This window comes from Glycine max, chromosome 6, assembly GCF_000004515.6.
Source record: "Glycine max cultivar Williams 82 chromosome 6, Glycine_max_v4.0, whole genome shotgun sequence".
Classification (NCBI taxonomy): Eukaryota; Viridiplantae; Streptophyta; class Magnoliopsida; order Fabales; family Fabaceae; genus Glycine; species Glycine max.
The window spans coordinates 6,554,045-6,560,747 of NC_038242.2; positions in this window are offsets into that span (position 1 = coordinate 6,554,045).

Sequence of the window (6,703 nt, forward strand, 5' to 3'; positions counted from 1 at the left end):
AAAAAAAAGAAAATTTCGTAATGATCATTGCTAAAGAGCACCTTGTTAGTGCTTTTGAAAAAAAATTATTAAAAAAGAATTCTTTTACAATCACCGATCGAGCTTTATAGCTTGCGTGAGGATCAGGGTTGCAATTGTTTGTTTAAGAAATTGTGGATCTTTGTCCTTATTGTCAATTCTAGTTCTCTAGGGAGAACATGACGTATGCACTGCATTATACCTATGTCGATTTTGATGGCCACATGTATATGGTTTACCTACTTATTAGAGATAATTCAATATTATTTGTTAATTCAATATTATTTGTCTAGTGCTGGAATGATTTATATAATTTACATAAAATATTAAGTTCAAATCTCGTTACAGCTACTGTACACCTACCGAGATATGAGAGAAATAGTTCATGTTTTTTTAGTTCATGTTGTTCGGGAGATTCGAGAGATACATATATGGACCACGAGCCACCACATAAGAAGATTTAACACCACACTTTAACCTAAAACATGCTCAAGTTATATGCTCAAGTTATATGGTGTTTAATCTTTCCATTTTACCTGATGTGTAACTTCACCTCACACTTGTAACCCAACACATGTTGGATCGTCTATGTGTTAGAAACTTTATTTAAATAACTTTATTTAGGGTCATTTAAATTATATTAATTATATATTGCATAATATAAGAGTATTAATTTTTTTGATATATTTTAAAAATCAAATTAAGGATTATTTCTATTATAAAATGTTTAAATTGGTAATACATTAAAATTAAACTCTTAATTATATAATGGTCAATTTTCTAAATATGTAAAGTTATTTCATCATGTCTCTAAATATAATAAGTTTCTTTACCCAAAAAAATATATAACAAGTATAATGTTACAATAAAAATGTCATGTATTAATCAATTCCATATTAATGTTAAGTACTACAGTATTTCCATTGATTTAATCTTTGCAATACTTAAATGCAATTGTTTCATAAAATTTGTTATAAGTACTAGTGACCTAAAAGCTACTACATAGTATGTGTGTTGCTGTTCATATTTCATAGAAATTTTTTCCAACAAAGTTACAATTTACATATATATTACCAATACAAAAAGTCGATAACAATTAATTCCAATAAGATGCTTGGTGAATGTATGCTTAGATGCAATAAAAAAAAAATATTACTTTTGTACCGCCATATATCCAACCAAATCTTAAAAAGTCAAAATAAAAGGAAGAAAGAAACAAAAGAGAATATTTTCGATAACATTAACCCACCAGTAGCTATTGTTGAAGGATAAGCAAATTGCAAAGACGCAAAGGAAGAATAAGGGGAAAATTAGTTACCAAGTCATTATCAAGGATAATGCTTCATCATGATGGCTTTACATTTCTCAAAGCTCTTTTGAAGTTTTAACAAGTATACATCAATCAAAATAGCAATTCTCACTTTCTTTCCCTGAAGATATCCTTAGTCCATACACTTATGAGCCATGGAGCCCATTTCTAGCGTTTTTTAGTAACTTATTCGTGAATGTCTACATTGTTACTACCAAAAGCGTTAGAATTAATTATGCGTTCTTCATAAAGTCATGAGTTGACATAAATGATACAGATATACTTTTATGTATTTTTTTTTAAATTAGTTGATAACTAATATTAATGTTTTAGTTTTGAAATTATGCGCTAATTAATTTTTTTCATGAGCAATTATTATTCATCTATAATATTTGTTGGACTTTGGGGGCGTGGGTGTAGGTAGCTTTGCAGTATTTCTTCATATATTCTTATAAAATTGATATTTAAATTTTGCAACGAGGGGTGGCATAAAAACAGGTATCTAAAGTTTTGTTAGTTTAAGTTTGTTTTAAATTTTAAATATTAAAATTAGTTTTTAATTTTTTTAGCTTTTAATATTAAAATTTCATATTCAAACCACATCAATCACACTCCTCGCTTCACAAAACAAAAGTTATTTCTATTAAGTTGATGGCATAACAAACATTAGTAGTAGCGTCGGTGTTGGTCACGAAATGTAATTAATGAAGGTGAGAATGAGGATAATTAGGATTTAAAATGAGTCGATTTGGTTTAACTTAACTGGACTATATAATAATTGTTTTAGCTCAAAACTTGACTTGGATTTGTTATTTTTTTTTTCAACTTCAACTCAATTTAATTCAAGTTTGCAAAAGGCTCTCATTAGTCATTAACTTGATTCATTTATTCTTAGTGAACAAACTTGATTCAATTTAAAATTATTTTATATTACATAACTTTTATTTGTTTCATAAAAAAATTAAAAAAAATTATATGAATTTTATCATCTGAAACATATTATATATATAAAGTTAATTTATTTTTTATTTGTATGAATTAAACTGAAGTATTATAAAGTTAAAATAATTCTCGCTCACAATTTGAGATAGACTCTTATAGCATATAAAGTTAATTGATGAACCAAAATGAATAAAACTGTAGATAACTTAAGTTCAGTTTATTTATTTAGTAATTTTATTTTTTAGCTCAAATTCATTGACAATCCTAGCAATAATGATATAGAATAGTGATCATATAGTGAGGATCATAACAATAACAACTCTATTTAAAACTAGATCAATTAAAAAATTGATATATTTTATTCAAATACATTTACCATTGAAAATCATATTTGAAAAGAAAAACAAAAAAAATTCACAGCTAGCTCAAACTAGACCTTGATTATTTGTACATTCAGCAAAACTATCGGCAAATTGACGATGTAGGAAGTGATAGTTGAGTAGATTCTAACTATTCTATTGTCCCGATCGTGAGCATGTTTAACTCACTTTAAATATAGAAAAATAATTATTCATTTAAAAAATATAAAATATTGATAAAAAGGCATTATTTTCTAAAATTAAATAAGACAATTAGACACTAAAATTGATTATGTCTTATTTATCAAAGTTTAGCAGTAGATCATTTTTCAAAATAAAAATATAGTTAGAAATAAATTAATTCAATTCTAGAAATTAAATTTTCAAATATTATATTTGTTTAAATCGTTATAAGAAATACACAAATTAAACAACGATATTATACATATTTACTCAAGTATAAATTGTTATATAGTTTAATTTTTTATTTTTGTTATAATTAACTTAAAATAATATTTAAAATATTTTCTAAAGATAATTAAAGAATCTTTATGCTAATAGTATATCAAAATTAAATTTATAATTTACATATTTTTAGTTTAAGACTACATTTATCTTTTGTGAAATATAATTTTAATTAAGTTGATAAATTCATTGTGCATAATAAAGTAACTCTGACTCTCTTTTTTAATATTTAATTTAATTGTGTATTGAAAATTTGAATTCAAAATAATCAATTAATTTAATATAATATCATATTATTTTATTTGCGCACTCAGTACAATATATGATTCATATATTCAAACCTTAGTTCTTAACATATAAAGTGAATTTCATCTAGAAAAATATATTTGAGGAAAATGATTATTTATTATCATACTAATAATATTATTGTCTTATTAAATTCATATAATTTATAGGTTATTGTTTAATTTTAAAAAGTAATAGTTTGAATAGAATAAAAAAAAAACACCCCCTTTTAAAATTTATAGTTTTATTTTGACCTGATTTTGAATATTCAATAATAATTGCGTAAAAGAAAAAAAAAACATTTAACAAACCATTATAGATTTATTAGAATCCAGTCAAGCTAAAAAAATTGTATTTTTTATTCATCTCAATTTTTTTATTTCTCTCTTTGTTACGCACAATTTATTATATAAGTGTCTTTTCTTGTGAGAACTTTTTCTTTTTAATTTCAACTTGCTTTCTAGGGCAGAGCCACAAAAACCAATAAACAATATTTTTTTGCTTTCCATCATCTCTATGACAGACGCCAGGGGAACAGTTGAATGTGTCTGGCTAATCATTGGAGCTGAAAATGGTTCGAATACGGTCAAATTTAATAAAGCAGCTTAACAATAATTGTCTTTGTAACAATAATTAGGGTTTCACATACGTATACAGATCTTATACGATAAACATAACAGGAACACTTGTCTCATTATTTCTAACACTTTCTTTTTAATATTTTCTATTTAATTAAAATTTATTAGAAATTAATTATATTTTAAATTTATAATAACTAATTCAAACTAATATGAGGTTATTTTAAACCAATGGTATTTTTTAAAAAAAATATATATTACAAATTAAATTAGAGATACAAAAGAAATATGTAATTAAGAAAATCAAGTATGTTAAAGATAAAAGGCGGATTGATAATTAGAAAACAAATTGAGATAAATTAGATACGAAATTTGGTAGAAATATTTATAAAACTTTTATTTGTTAAATTTGTTTGAGTGTGCGCAGCCATAATTTCCATACATGCATTTGATCATATAGTTATGAAAATGTATCAACTGATGGTGACGGGTAAGTTTTTAGTTATATACTTTTCTTTTGATTTTTTTTTTGTTACTCTTTTTTTTTTAATATAGTTAATTTTGTGTTCATGTCATAAACAAAGAGACAACCGTGTGCATTGATGGAAGTAGGTTGTGAGCAATGGTACAAGTGTTCTCGCAAAGTAAAATTTTTACTTGAATTTATTGATTTTTTTTCTCCCCTAAAAAAATAGAAGTCGCTTCATTATATTTTTTTTTAAAAAAAAAAGAGCATAAAAATTATAATAAATAAATAAATTGATATTAATTTTATCCATTTTATTCTTTTGATTTTTTTTAAGAATATGTATTTTGTAAAAGCTCATAATATATTTTATCATTAAAAATATTAAAAATTAATTTTTTGCTCCCACTAAATTATTTTTTTTGGAACTGCCACGGATAGTGTGTGTAGTTTTGTTCGATACTTTAGAATCATGTTATAGTTTTTCAAATCATGTTTGTGAAATTGTATATATTTGAGAATTTAGATTCCTTCTCTATTACGGAAATTAATTTGGTGAAGAATCGTTTGGCAAGTTATTCCATTCATAACAACCGTCACCTCCTAAATAAAATGTATCATACATTTAGTTTGATCTATAACTTAGTTTATCATAATGTAAGATATGTAAATGAAACAACTATCACCTCCCAGATAAAACGTACCATACATTTATTTTGATTTATTGCTTAGGGTAAGAAATGTAAATGTTACTATGTTAGTGTGTGAGTTTAGTGACTTGATTTCTTGGAATTTGAAAGTAGCTTTTTGTGGATTGGTTCTATCAAATTGATTGTGAATATACTGAGAGTAAATTAATTACCCCTGAAATTTCTTAAAATTACATTTACAATTTTTTTTTTCTGTTTTTCAACATTTACCATAGTCTCTCTTATAAAGGAGCATAATGTAATACAATATATTTTTTAAAAACAATTAATAATGTTATTTGTATAAAGTTTCAGGAATAACTAGTGAATGAATTACTTTTTATCGTTTTATCTTATCTCTTCCAAATCTCAATGCTTATCATGGAACTAAAAGACATTGGTAGAAGAAAATAACTAGTTGTGATAATGTCTGGAGAGACAAATGGGTCAATCTAAGGAATTGATAAGAAATAGAGATGGAGGATATATAGGTTTTGTTGTCTAAAAGCCTATGCCCAACATGAAGGCATGGGCACCCTATCCATTTCCTTGGGTGAAAACGAAATAATGAATAGCAGTGTGCATGCATATCTCATATCTCATGAGATAGAAGAAAAACTACTAATACGAGTGCTACCGGCGACCAAATTGGCATCGGGTCACAGTCTTTTTTTGTCTCCGTGGCCACATTTCACTTTGATAGCGACTGTCGGCATTCTCCTAAAGCAACACGTGTTTCTCATCAACCCACTAAGCCGGTTAGCCATACAATTTAATAGCCTTGTTACTTGAAAAAATTACAGAAAACAAATCATCCACTTATTTTAAGACTATATTATTTAAAATTATTCTTCGTTCTTATCATTTATTTTCATAAGCTCTAATGATTAATGAAAATTAATTATAAGCTAATATGAAGAGTAAAGTAATTACTTGGAAGTTTAATGAAACATTGTTTAATACAAGTTTAATGTTTCATCATTTATTTCAAGTTATAAATGTTTTTGAAATGATATAGATTTTATTTTTTATTGATCAATATCGAATATAACTTCGTAAATTTTTACATATGTAAGTGAATAATAAAGAATAGATTAAAAATGTATTGAAAAGTCTATTTCTAATGTTCGTTGCCTCAATCAAGCATGATTTTCAATTACAGCATTTAATGTATTAAAACACTATTGGAGGAAGAATCTTAAGGGCTAACTATGGGGGGAAAAGTCACTAAAGTCAAAGGAAAGTTGAAAAAGTATCCCCTGAGTTTATTTGGTTAATCTTCACATATCTGTTTTTAGAACCATAGTTTTAATTATATATTACAGTATATAAATAATAACATTAAGAAACAAATAAACCCATGATCTATATTAAAAGTTAATTTAAATTTTAGTGTATTAAATTTAGCCAACGCTGTTGCCTCAATTTATGTTATTAAATACATTCGTCAAGATTGCACACTTGTACAATATATTAATTTAATAGATACCTTACACACACACACACACACAAGATACCTTCCATTTCATTTTTTTTTCCTTTCTGTGAAACCACATGCCCGGGTTACTTTATTTTTTAGCAAAAAGACTTTT